Source organism: Microcaecilia unicolor, chromosome 2 (genome assembly GCF_901765095.1).
Source record: "Microcaecilia unicolor chromosome 2, aMicUni1.1, whole genome shotgun sequence".
Classification (NCBI taxonomy): domain Eukaryota; kingdom Metazoa; phylum Chordata; class Amphibia; order Gymnophiona; family Siphonopidae; genus Microcaecilia; species Microcaecilia unicolor.
In genome coordinates, this window is record NC_044032.1 from 271892308 (window position 1) to 271906802 (window position 14495).

The window sequence follows — 14495 nt, forward strand, 5'->3', positions numbered from 1 at the left end:
ATCTCCAGAAAAGGTTCATTTGCGGATTAATACCTTTCAAATATTTGAACGTCTGTATCATATCATCACTGTTTCTCCTTTCCTCCAGGGTATACATGTTCAGGTCAGCAAGTCTCTCCTCATACGTCTTGTAACGCAAATCCCATACCATTCTCGTAGCTTTTCTTTGCACCACTTCAATTCTTTTTACATCCTTAGCAAGATACGGCCTCCAAAACTGAACACAATACTCCAGGTGGGGCCTCACCAACGACTTATACAGGGGCATTAAAACCTCTTTTCTTCTGCTGGTCACATCTCTTTATACAGCCTAGCAACCTTCTAGTTAAGGCCACCGCCTTGTCACACTGTTTTGTCGCCTTCAGATCCTCAGATACTATCACCCCAAGATCCCTCTCCCCGTCCGTACCTATCAGACTCTCACCACCTACCACATACGTCTCCCATGGATTTCTACTCCCTAAGTGCATCACTTTGCATTTCTTCGCATTGAATTTTAATTGCCAAACCTTAGACCATTCTGCTAGCTTCCTGAGATCCTTTTTCATGTTTTCCACTCCCTCCCGGGTGTCCACGCTGTTGCAGATCTTAGTATCATCCGCAAATAGGCAAACTTTACCTTCTAACCCTTTGGCAATGTCACTCTCAAATATATTGAACAGAATCGGCCCCAGCACCAATCCCTGAGGCACTCCACTACTCACCTTTCCCTCATCCGAGCGAATTCCATGAACCACCACCCTCTGGCGTCTGTCCGTCAACAATGCCAGTTACACTCGTCATTTACCTTGTATATTGCAACTCCCATGCATAACATAGACCTCACAGATCTCTGTCAGCATTTAACCAAAGGTCTTTTTTAAGGTAAGCAACTTATCCACACAGCTTCACTAGCGCTTAACTTTTAGCGGTAGCATTCTCACCATTATATATCTGACTTTTGAATTGTTTTCGTTAACATTTGGTAACTTGTCTATGGTTTTCACTAAATGGCATCTTTAAATCTTTGCACCAGTATGGCATGGCACATTCAAATCCTTACACTCAATCGGCATGGCGTTTTTCAACTGTTGCACCTATACAATACGGTCAGCACTCACTCTAAGTCTTTCTCAAGCAAAGTCACTAATCAACATGTCTCATTCGGTACTTCACTCTTATCAGTCACATTCCCGCAACCATGCCTGCTATTCACAGGATTCATACACGGACTGTAAATCGCTCTTCTAATATTTGGAAATTTTTTGGACACAGTTTTTACTTTTTGATATCTTCTCATCCCTGTACTCACATAGCATGGTACTTATTTTCTTTGTTCTGATTATACACACACAGCCCCTTGTACGGTATGGGTCATTATCGTTCTTTTATTCTTAAAACAAGCAGCATGATACAGCCCGATTATAGTTCTTACACTTGCATGCTCTATCTCGTACACTTCCCTTATATTCTCTCCACAGTACATATTTCTTTTGTCCTAGCCTTACATGCTGCCTCTGGTATGGCATCATTAGTTTGTTTATTGTGATTTTTATATTTCTTGTTCCACATCGTATATCTGCACAAAGCATCACAAGCATAAGCATTTACGTTCTCCAGCCATCATCCCCACTGCATGACCATTTTAATATAATTATTTTCACCTTATCTACTAAAAAATGAATATTTTCAGCACCTAAGGTCACACGCATCAATTGCCAGTATCCATGCATATCTACTCACGCTTCTGTTTTCTGTTCATTCACTAGACCAGTTTACTCATTGTCACTCAAACACGTTATATATTGTTTTTGTACACCAAACCAAGTTTTTTGAAGGTCAGTTATACTTCTTTATTTCTTTCAGTGCCACTTGTACATTTACCTACTTTAGCTCTTAAGTGTTACATTATGTACACCTAGTTATTGCCCCATTAGATAAGTTACACAGGATACATTAAAGAGACCTATATTTCAAGTATTTCTCTTTTGGTACACTTCTCCAGTTTGTTCATTTAAATCAACTAATTAAGCTATGAAGTTAACCTCGCGCATCTTTTTATATGCACCGTTTAATATTTTTTGACATTGTCCCATCTAATTGTCAATATCTCAGTAGCAAGGTTTACTTGGAAGCTTTTTTGTACATTGTTACTCCATGATTATGATTTTTTTTTTTAATTAACAGTTTCTCATGTCATTTGATTTGAATGCATTACATATTTAGAAAACCTCTAAGACTAGATAGGGAATTTCAAACTTGATCAAAAATACATCAATACCCCTAGAAAGTTTGACTATCAATTTGTATCACACCTACCTGTGACCTTCAAATGTCAACCAGGAAATCACTTAATAAAATTTAAACAAGCGGGACCTCAAAGCTCCCGATAAGGAAAAAACATACAGTATTAAAGATTCACTATCCAAAATGGGAATGAGATAATATCATAGGTCCCCAAAGAGAAAAATGGAAAAAAGAATCATCTGCAAAAACTCCTTATCAAGGAGAAAATCAGATTATTTAAAAAAAACCTTCCCCCCCCCCCCCCCCCAAAAAAAAAAATGAAGGACCTGTTTTCTCTTTGGGGACCTATGATATTACCTCATTCCCATTTCGGATAGTGGATCTTTAATACTGTATTTATTTTCTCTATCAGGAGCTTTGAGGTCCCGCTTGTTTAAATTTTATTAAGTGATTTCCTGGTTGAAATTTGAAGGTCACAGGTGGGTGTGATACAAATTGATATTCAAACTTTCTAGGGGTATTAACGCATTACATATGTCATAATTTATAAACCACATTAAGATTATCTTTAATATTACTATATATATACCTGTTATGATATCTAACATTGTTAGATATGAAACAGTTATGTACTTTATTTTTAAAGATTACTACATAAGGACTTGTTCATGATTTCTAACATTAATATATATGAATTTGTAAGGTACTCTATTTGTTCTTTATATGCACCTCACAGGCACTAGATTACTTTGAATGCACATGTCCCCTGCATATATATATATATTTTCTTATACTGTATATCAAATGCTTTTCCATTGTTATTTTGTAATATAACAACAGAGAAGCATATGATATAAAATATGCAGAAACATATCACTGTTTATCATAAAGTTAGGATTTTATTTTTAGTGGGTTTTTTTTAGTATTTGTTTTTTTTTGTATATTTATAAATTATTATTTTAGACTCCTGAAGCAGGTCTGTGACCGAAAACACAGTACTGTGTTGAGTCTCCAACTAATTTACTTGAGTTAAGAAGCTTCATATCGCTGCCCTTGTCTCTTGAGTTTATGGTCTACTTCCCACTGTCTACTCTAACAAAAGTTTCATTAAAATGGGAAAAACCTTTAGTCCATAGAAGGCACTATTGTATGTTGCAAATAAAGTATGTGGTTGTATGCATTCATTATGAAATAGTCTGGGGCAGTGTTAATGACCTGCAACCTGTCATTAAAGTCATCCATAGTACCTGAAGATTGGAAAGTGATCACAATAATGCCAATTTTTAAAAAGGGTTCTAGAGGTGATCCGGGAAATTACAGACTAGTAAGCCTGATGTCAGTGCCAGCAAAATAGTGGAAACTATTATAAAGAATAAAGCTACTGAACATGTACACAAACATTGTTTAATGGGGCAGAGTCAGCATGGATTCAGCCAAGGGAAATCTTGCCTCACCAATTTACTTCATTTCTTTGAAGGTGTGAATAAACAGGTGGATAAAGTTAAGCCGATTGATACAGTGTATCCAGATTTTCAGAAAGCTTTTGACAACCTTCCACATGAGGGACTCCTGAGGAAATTAAAAAGCCATGGGATAGGAGGCAGTGTTCTGTTGTGGATTAGGAAGTGGTTAATGGATAGAAACCAGATGGTAGGATTAAATGGCTATTTCTCTCAATAAGGAAGGTGAATAGTGGAGTGCCCCAAGGATCTGTACCGGGACTGGTGTTATTTACCATATTTATAAATGATCTAGAAATGAGAATGATGAGTGAGGTGATTAAACTTGCAGATGACACAAAACTAGTTAAAAAGAATGGAGAATATTTTTTTTAAAAACTGCAGGAAGACCATAGGAAAATGAGACTGGGTATCTAAATAGAAGATGAAATTTAATGTGGACAAATGCAAACTGATGCACCCTGGAAAAAAATAACCCAAATCATAGTTATATAATGTTAGGTTCCACATTAGGAATTAGCACTCAAGAAAAAGATTTAGGTGTCATGGTGGACAATACACTGAAATCTTCCATTCAGTGTGTGGAGGCAGCCAAAAATCAAACAGGATGTTAGCAATTACTAGAAAAGGGATAGAAAATAGGACAAAGAATACTACAATGCCTCTGTATCGCTCCATGGTGCGACCTCACATACAATACTGTGTGCAATTCTGGTCACTATAGCTCAAAAAAAGATATAGCAGAATTAGAAACGATTCAAAGAAGATCGACCAAAACGATTAGGAGAATGAAACCCTTCCCGTATGAGGAGCAGTTCCATCTTTTCAGCTTGGAAAACAGACGGCTAAAGGGTGGATAGTCTATAAAATCATGTGCGGTTTAGAACTGGAAAATGTGCTAACCAATTACTAACCAAATGTGATTATTCAGTGATAGTTGGTGAATAACTTGAATGATCTCTTCTCTAGATGGCCATGAATGTTATCCAACTGTGCTATTAGACTGCCTTGTGACAGGACACAGTGTGATCAAAACCTTAATATTAAATGATGAAATCCAATGTCTTTTTTTTTGTATTTATTGATGATATTTTTCTTTTAGACATTTCAGGGAAATCTTGCTTCACCAGTCTGCTACATTTCTTTAAAGGGGTGAACAAACATGTGGATAAAAGTTGATCTGGTCGATGTGGAGCAGCATTTTCAAAAGGGCATCCAAGTCAGAATAGAAATGTCCAGCTCATAACATCCAAAATGGACGACCATCTCACATGTATTTTCCAACAGGAAATATGTCACGGTTTCTAGTTTGAAAATACGAGAGATGGACGTCCATGTGCTGAGGACATTCAGCATGAACAGCCTTTTTACAAACTAGGACATCCACCATATGAATTGCAAAAAAGCAGGGGCACGTGCTGAGGGGCAGCCTAGTGGGTAGTGCAGTGGCCTTTAAACCAAGGGACTCAGGTTCAAATCCCACTTTAACTCTTTTAGGGGTCCGTTTACTAAGCTGCGGTAAAAAGTGGCCTGCAGTAGTGTGGACGCATGTTTTGGGCACGCACTGGGCCATTTTTTACCATGGCTGCAAAAAAGGGCTTTTTTAATGGGCTGGGAAATGGGCGTACGCTGAAATTAAAACTAGCGCGCGTCTGAGCAGACTTCGGTGGGAGGGGGGTCCAGAGTCCGAGGTGAGGGGGTACATTTTAGCCCCCGCCACCACCACCTTTGATCCCCCCCCCCCGCGCCAACCCTTTCAACCCCCTCTTCCCCCTGGCCATCCCTCCCCACCGCCATCGGGTACCTTTGCTGGTGGGGGTCCCCAACCCCCACCAGCCGGTCCTCTTCTCCGGCGCAGCCGCGTTGCTGATCTGCAAGGGCAGGCTTCTGTTTCTGTGAGTCTGACGTCCTGCACATACGTGCAGGACGTCAGACTCACAAAAAACAGAAGCCTGCCCTTGCAGATCAGCAACGCGGCTGCGCCGGAGGACTTTGGCTGGGGGGCTTGGGGACCCCCACCAGCAAAGGTACCCGACGGCAGCGGGGAGAGTTGGCCAGGGCCAAATCTACGGGGGCCCATGCTATGCCCCTGCTATGCCCCTGCTGACACCCATTAACCATTAAGGTCTCACTCAGTACCCACTCGGTAACCATGCATTGCGCACAAACTGCTCATTACCGCCGGGAACACCCCACCCCCCGCCTGTGGTACAAAAGAGAAAATTTCTACCGCGGGATTCAGTGTGTACCAAACTCAGAATTACCACCGGGCACATGCGCTAGCCAGGTGGTAGTGCCAGTTTGATGTGCACTACCCTCACATTAACCGTCCTGCGCCTTAGTAACAGGGCCCCTTATTTTGTGATTGTGAGCCCCTCAGGAACAGAAAAATACATACTGAACCTGAATGTACACCACTTCAATAGCCTTCAGGCTTGCAGGTGGCTTCTATATTTACATACAGTATATATTTTTTTCTGTTTGAGGGCTCACAATAAAAAAGTAAAATAAAAGAGTTAAAGTGGGATTTGAACCTGCACCAACCAATAGACTACACCTCAGACTTGCTTCCTATGTTGCTACAAATACTCATAATACCTGAAGTTGTCATACAGCCTGACATCCCTTTTCAGTTTCACTTTCAGGGGAGAGGGAAGGGGACAACAACCACTGGAGAATTAAGACGGTGTCCTGCCTTAATCCCTCCAGTGGTCAGCTGCTCAATCAGAACATCTTGTTGTACTCTGGACGTGACTGAATCAGATCTAACTTAGGACATCCTTCTTTGTGGCTGAATAGACTTGGATGGACTGGAGTGTAACTTTTCAAGGGTTTGGACGTTAACTTCAGAAATTTTAGAACAAGGACAGTGCTGGGCAGACTTCTACGGTCTATTCTACTACTACTACTATAAATCACTTCTATAGCGCTACCAGTCATACGCAGCGCTTTACAGTTGAACATGAAGAAGACAGTCCCTGCTCAAAAGAGCTTACAATCTATTCCCTGAATAGGGCAAGGACAAATCAAGATCAGGTATGCATATGAAGTATCTTCAAAATTACCTATGTACTGTTCTACAGAAACTTCAAAAGACTTGCAACAAAACACTGTAGAGATTTAATTGTCTGCTGCTCAAGGGTAATAACAACATAAGAAGGAAAAGATCTCAAAACAGCCCAAGTGCTACAGTGGCATGGTCACTGATAACTTCAAAGCACTTACTAGGCAGTTGTGTCATCACTGGCCAAAAACCTCCTTCAAATAAACAATGAATACTCTTATTCCCTTTTTTCTTCTTTGCTCAAAAGATCACCCAACAATAACGCCGCAAAAAATATGAAAATGGTCACTTCTTCAACAAATCTGGTCAATACACTCCCGGTCTTGTTACTCCCAACGGGGACCCATTTTGCCCACCAGCTTTCTCAAGGGAGAAGATCGACAAGGCATTCTAGAAAACAACATGCGCAATATTAAAAACATCCTTCAATAGACAGACATTGATGGACAAGTTCAAAATTAGCTGTTTCACTTACTTGTCGTCGTCTTCTTCTTCACATTCAGTTCACAGCATACTGTTATGTAATGAGTTTATCTTGTTTGGCAGACTAGATGAACCATACAGGTCTTTATCTGCCGTCATCTACTATATTACCACATTACTATGTTTTCAGACTTGTCTCTTCCCATTTGGTTATCGATGTTGGATATCCTGATTTTGGGCCCTCCCTAGTCTCACCCAAAACACACCCACAGCACACTCCCTTGATATTTGGATGTACTAGACTGCTGGACATCCCTTTTCTGCCTTTGCAAAATCAGGATTTTGATATCTCAAACACATGGACATCCATTTGGGTATTTTGAGATGTCCATAAGTTTCAAGAATAAACTCCATTGTATACTGGATTTTCAAAAGGCATTTGACAAATTACCTGATGAACAACTCCTGAGGAAATTAAAAAGTAAAGGGATAGGAGGTAATGTCCTACTGTGGATTAAGAACTTAAAAAGATAGAAAACAGAGTAGGGTTAAATGGCCAATATTCTTTATGGAGAAGGGTAGTTAGCGGGAGTTCCCCAGAGCTCTGTGATGGGACCACTACTTTTTAGTGGGAGTTACTAGTGCGGTAATTAAATGTGCCGATGGCACAAAGTTGTTCAAAATTGTTAAATCACAAGTGGATTGTGACAAATAGCAAAAGGATCTTATGAGACTGGGAGACTGGGCATCTAAATGGCAAATGACGTTTAGTGTGAGCAAGTGCAAAGTGATTCGTATAGGACAGAGGAATCCAAACCATAACTACATAATGCAAAGTTCAACATTATGAGTCACCGACAAGGAAAAAAGATCTAGGTGGCATTGTTTATGGCACATTCAAACCCTGTGCTCAGTGTGCAGTGGCACCATCTCAAAAAAGATATAGCGGTTTTAGAAACGGTACAGAGACAGGCAACAACAATGATAAAGGGAATGGGACAATTTCCCTATGAGGAAAAGATAAAGAAGATAGGGCTCTTCAGCTTGGAGAAGAGACGGCTGAGGGGATATATGATAGAGGTCTATAAAATACTGAGGGGAGTGCTTGTTTACTCTTTCCAAAAATACAAGGGGCACATAATGAAGTTACTAAGTAGTACATTAAAAACAAATCGGAGAAAATATTTCTTCACGCAATATTGTAATTAAATTCTGGAATTAGTTGACAGAGAATGTGGCAAAAGCAGTTACCTTAGCTGGGTTTAAAAAACAGATCCAGCGGAAACTGCAGAAGGAATGCTGGACACACCCCCAACAGTTACCACAGAGCTATTGCATTTAGGGGCCCTTTACTAAGCCGCGTATGCACCTATGCATGCCAGTTCTGAGTTACCGCCCAGCTATCGCATGGCCCTTGCAGTAATTTCATTTTTGGCACGCGTCCACTACACGTGTCTGAAAAATATTTTTTATTTTCTGGCACGCATCAGATACGCGTGCCAAGTGGCATTTGATGTGCATAGGTCATTGCCACCTGGTTACCGCATGAGACTTTACCGCTAGGTCAATGGCTGGCGGTAAGGTCTCAGTCCCAAAATGGACGTGCGGCAGTTTTCATTTTGCCACACGTTCATTTTCAGCAAGAATGTTTAACAAGCATTTTTTACAGGTGCGCTGAAAAATGATTCTGCGAGCACACAAAACCTGCGCCTACACTACCACAAGCCATTTTCCAGCAGACCTTTGTACAAGGAACCTTAGGAGTGGAGGAGTGGCCTAGTGGTTAGAGCATCAGTCTTGCAATCCAGAGGTGACCAGTTCAACTCCCACTGCTGCTCCTTGTGATCTTGGGCAAGTCATTTAACCCCCCCCCCCCCCCCCCCCCCATTGCCTCAGATACAAACTTAGCTTGTGAGTCCTCCTAGGACACAGAAATATCCAGAGTACCTGCATGTAACTCACCTTGAGCTACTACTGAAAAAGGTGTAATCTAAATAAATTAATGAAGATTAATTGTGGATGTTGACCCTGCATTAATTCCAAAAATCTAATGCTTTCTAGTAAACATGCCCCTATGTGAATAATCCATTCAATGATAAATTAATTTATTAATGCTAAATTATTTAATCCAGATTTATATTCCATAGTGCTTGTCACACTGCTGCATGCAAATAGACTCAAAAGCTCTTTATACCTACCAGAAAACTGTTACGACACATAAGGCTCCTTTTGCAATGCTGTGCGACTGAGTAGTGGCATGCTAAATCATCACATTTTATCCCACTGGCGGTCTAATGCTTTGTTGAGCAAACCGCCAATGGGATAAAATGTGACCATTAAAGGAATGGCACTATCCTTTTTGTTGTAAATGTCGATGCACAACCCCTGCTCAGTGTGCTGCTGCGGCTAGGAAAGCGAATAGAATGTTGGGTGTTATTAGGAAGGGTATGGAGTCCAGGTGTGCGGATGTTATAATGCCGTTGTATCGCTCCATGGTGCGACCGCACCTGGAGTATTGTGTTCAGTACTGGTCTCCGTATCTCAAAAAAGATATAGTAGAATTGGAAAAGGTACAGCGAAGGGCGACGAAAATGATAGTGGGGATGGGACGACTTTCCTATGAAGAGAGGCTGAGAAGGCTAGGGCTTTTTAGCTTGGAGAAGAGACGGCTGAGGGGAGATATGATAGAAGTGTATAAAATAATGAGTGGAATGGATCGGGTGGATGTGAAGCGACTGTTCACGCTATCCAAAAATACTAGGACTAGAGGGCATGAGTTGAAGCTACAGTGTGGTAAATTTAAAACGAATCGGAGAAAATTTTTCTTCACCCAACGTGTAATTAGACTCTGGAATTCGTTGCCGGAGAACGTGGTACGGGCGGTTAGCTTGACGGAGTTTAAAAAGGGGTTAGATAGATTCCTAAAGGACAAGTCCATAGACCGCTATTAAATGGACTTGGAAAAATTCCGCATTTTTAGGTATAACTTGTCTGGAATGTTTTTACGTTTGGGGAGCGTGCCAGGTGCCCTTGACCTGGATTGGCCACTGTCGGTGACAGGATGCTGGGCTAGATGGACCTTTGGTCTTTCCCAGTATGGCACTACTTATGTACTTATGTACTTATGAAGAAGCCGACAAAGGGAAACGGATTTGGCCACCGTCGGGTGTCAGATAAGTGCTGGACTTTTTTTGTTTCACAAATTGTCTTTAAAAACAATTTTGTGCAACACAGTCTCAAATATATGGTCAAAGAAGTTAGACCTCTTGTTCCAAAAATAAAGAAATAGAATAGTTATTTTAATAAAGGACAAAGTTTGAAAAAAATAAACCAATTAAAATAAAGAAAAAGTTACAAGGTTTTTCTGGCCAATTATGAATACCACAACCCCATCTAAAGATGCTGAAAATTAAAGTAAGCATTTGGGTGTTTTGAGGTCTTTTCCTCGTTTTTAAAGAAGTATTTTGCACTGTTAAAAAATTATCACTGGACGAATCACTATAGTGTTTGGCATATATTCCTATGAACAATCTCTAGTGTTTAGCCCACACTAATCATTAGAGTGCACTAAAAACGCTAATGACATGTAAAAGCACCCTAAGGGAACACACATAATTGGGTTTAGAATTGATGCACCATAATATTTTTCTTTGTGTGCATTCTATGCATTTCACTTTTATGCCAGTATTTTTTCCCAGGGAAATATTTTCATGATGCAGGTCACCACACTGCTGACCACCTGTTGGTGTCTGCAAAAATCAATCTACAATATATATCTATAACTATACATATCTATCTATGTCCATTTGTAAACGGTTTGATGAGTGTTCCTTGTTTTAGTTAGGATGATCTCAGTGAAGCATATGCAATGCTTTACCAACAGAGGGCAGTGTTTATTTGCAAAGTAACTGCTAGCTTTCAGTCATAACGTTCTTCCAACTGTAGGTGAGGTGCAGAAAAGACACCACATAGCAATCTTCCCACTAGTGCTTTTTCAATTTCATTATTGTAGCTTGCAGCATAAATGTCCTTTTTTATGGAGATTACATATAAGGTCTGTAGTCTTTTTCATATAGAGAAATTTTAAGGCAGTATTCAGGGGACAGCAAAGCAGAAGGAAAATATTGCTCTATAATTTATAGAGTAATGTTTCTAAACAGCCCCAAAGCAATTCAATTTTGCCATGAAACCTGTTGTAGTGTGTATCTGTGGGGGTTTCTTTTTCTCAGTTTCTGTTCTGGATAGAAACTCTGAAGGGGGTAGCTGAATAGGTGAAACATTTTGAAAAAAGTGTAACCAGAACATAAGTATTGCCTTACTGGGACAGACCGAAGGCCCATCAAGCCCAATATGCTGTTTCAGTAACCAATCCATGTCCAAGTGCCTGGCAAGATCCCAAAAGAGTGAAACAGATTTTATGCTGCTTATCCTTGAAATAAGCAGTGGAGTTTCCTAAGTCCATCTTAATAATGGCTTATAGACTTTTCTTTTAGGAAATCATCCAAACAAACCAATCCCCCAAGCTCTCCATATTCCTATATTGTGTTGGTCAAAATATTGGTGGGCTATGTCCCCAGTGATGGCTCATCCTATTCTGCTGCCTATGGAAATAGTTCTAAAATTGAAATATATGCAATAATTCTGCTAACCAATTACTCACCAAATGTGATTATTCAGTTATAATTGATGAATAACTTGAATAATCACTTCTCTAGACGGTTTTGAATGTTTTCCAACTGTGCTATTAGACTGCCTTGTGACAGGTCACAGTGCAATCCAAACCTTAATATTAAAATGATGAAATCCAATGTGCCTCTCCGTTATCTATTGATGATATGTTTCTTTCAGACATTTCAAGGAAATCTTGTTTCACCAATCTGCTACATTTCTTTGAAGGGGTGAACAAACATGTGGATAAAGGTAATCTGGTCAATGTGGCGCAGCAGTGGAGGAGTGGCCTAGTGGCTAGGGTGTGGACTTTGGCCCTGGGGAACTGAGGAACTGAGTTCAGTTCCTAGCACAGGCAGCTCCTTGTGACTCTGGGCAAGTCACTTAACCCTCCATTGCCCACTGCATTGAGCCTGCCATGAGTGGAAAAGCACAGGGTACAAATGTAACAAAAAAAAAGGAAATCCAAGTCATTATAGAAATGTCCAGTTCATAACATCCAAAATGGATGACCATCTCACATGTATTTTCCAACAGAAAATATGTCAAGGTTTCCTGTTCGAAAATATGTGAGATGGATATCCATGTGCTGAGGAAGTTCAACATGAATAGCCATTTTACAAACTGGAACATCCAACGAATGGCAAAAATGCAGAGACAAGGGCAGAGGGGCTACCTAGTGGATAATGCAGTGGACTTTAATGAACCCATGTGCAAATCCCACATTAATTCTTTTAAGCCTTCTTTTACAATGCCACGCTAGCAATTCCCGTGTGGCAAATGAAAGGAAGCCCATAGGAATTGAATGGGCTTCCTCTCATTTGCCGCGCAGGAATCACTAGCGTGGTTTTCTAAAGAAGCCCTTATTTTGTAATTGTGAGCCCTCTAGGAGCAGAAAAATACATACTGTACCTGAATGTACACCACTTCAATAGCTATAATAGGATACTGCCACCTATCTCTACGTTTTAATTTCCTCAGAAGTTGTTCATAAAGTAATTTGTCAAATGCCTTTTGAAAGTCCAGTACACAATGGAGTTTATTCTTGAAACGTATGGACATCTCAAAATGCCCAAATAGATGTCCATGTCTTTGAAATATTCAAATCCTGATTTTGAAAAGGTAGAAAAGGGACATCCAAAAGTCCAGTACATCCAAATATCAAGGGAGCGTGTTGTGGGTGTGTTTTGGATGGGACTAGGGAGGGCCCAAAATCAGTATATCCAACAGCGATAACCAATTTGGAAGAGACATCCAAGTCTAAAAAGAAGGACGTCTTAAGTTAGACATGATTCAGTCACATCCAGGGTACAAAAAGGTGCTCTGATTGAGCAGCTGGCCACTGGAGGGATTAAGGCATGACACCTCCTTAATCCTCCAGTGGTTGTTCTCTCCAGCCCCACTGAGAGGGGGGCAGTGGGGCAAAATCTCCCGGGTCCGGCGTCAAAGGGGGGCCCGGCTGACTCAGTGGCATGAGGGAGCCTAGGCCCGCCCAAATTAAGTACCTTGAATGATTCGCGGGAATGTCCAACCCCTGCCAGGCAAAAAGATCCGAAGCCCAAACCTCCCCTTATCGGCAGCATGATTTCTAGCAGCCAACACCAGCACTCCGCACATGCTCAGTTCGCACGCATGAACTAAGTGTGTGCGAGGAGTGCTGGCGTCGGTGGTTAGAAAGCATGCTGCCAACTTCCTCACACCAGGGGAAGATTGGGTCGAGGAACTTTTTGGCTGGCGGGGCTTAGGCATCACCAGCAGCAAAACTAAGATTTTTTAATGGGGGGGGGAATGGAGTTGGGGAGAAAGCAGAAAGGAATGGTTGGCCCCCGAGTCCCCGATGGACTGCTGGCTACTCCCCTGTGACAGTTTCCTGACTGATGATGATGGTGTGGGGTGGGGGGACCCCCCTAAGACTGTTTGCCCCAGGTCTGCTTTTCTCTTTCGGCGGCCTTGGTTTTCCCCCTCCCTCTCCTCTCCTCTGAAAGTGAAACTGAAAAGGGATGTCAAGCTCTATGACAGCTTCAGGTATTATAGATATTCTTACCAAAGCAGGAAGCAACTCTGAGGAGTAGCCTAGTGGTTAGTGCAGGTTCAAATCCCACTTTAACTCTTATTTTATCTTTTTTTATTGTAAGCCCTCCAGATACATTCTGTATCTAAATATATAAGCCATCTGCAAGCCTGAAGGCTATTAAAGTGGTGTACATTCAGGTACAGTATATATCTTTCTGCTCCTGGAGGGCTCACAATTACAAAATATAAGAGTTAAAATGGAATTTGAACCTGGGTCTCTTGGTTTAAAGGCCACTGCACTTACCACTAGGCTGTCCCTCTGCACTTGTCCCTGCTTTTTGGCAACTCATATGTTGGATGTTCCAGTTTGTAAAATGGCTATTCAAGCAGAATGTCCTCAGCACATGGACGTCCATCTCACGTATTTCTGAACAAAAAACCGTGATGTCTTTTCTCTTGGAAAATACATACGAGATGGACTTCCCTTTTGGATGTTATAAGCTGGGCATTTCTATTCGGACTTGGATGCCCTTTTAACAGTGCTGCTCCACATCGACCAGATCAACTTTATCCACACGTTTGTTCACCCCTTCAAAGAAATGTAGCAGATTGGTGAAACAAGATTTCCTTGCAATGTCTGA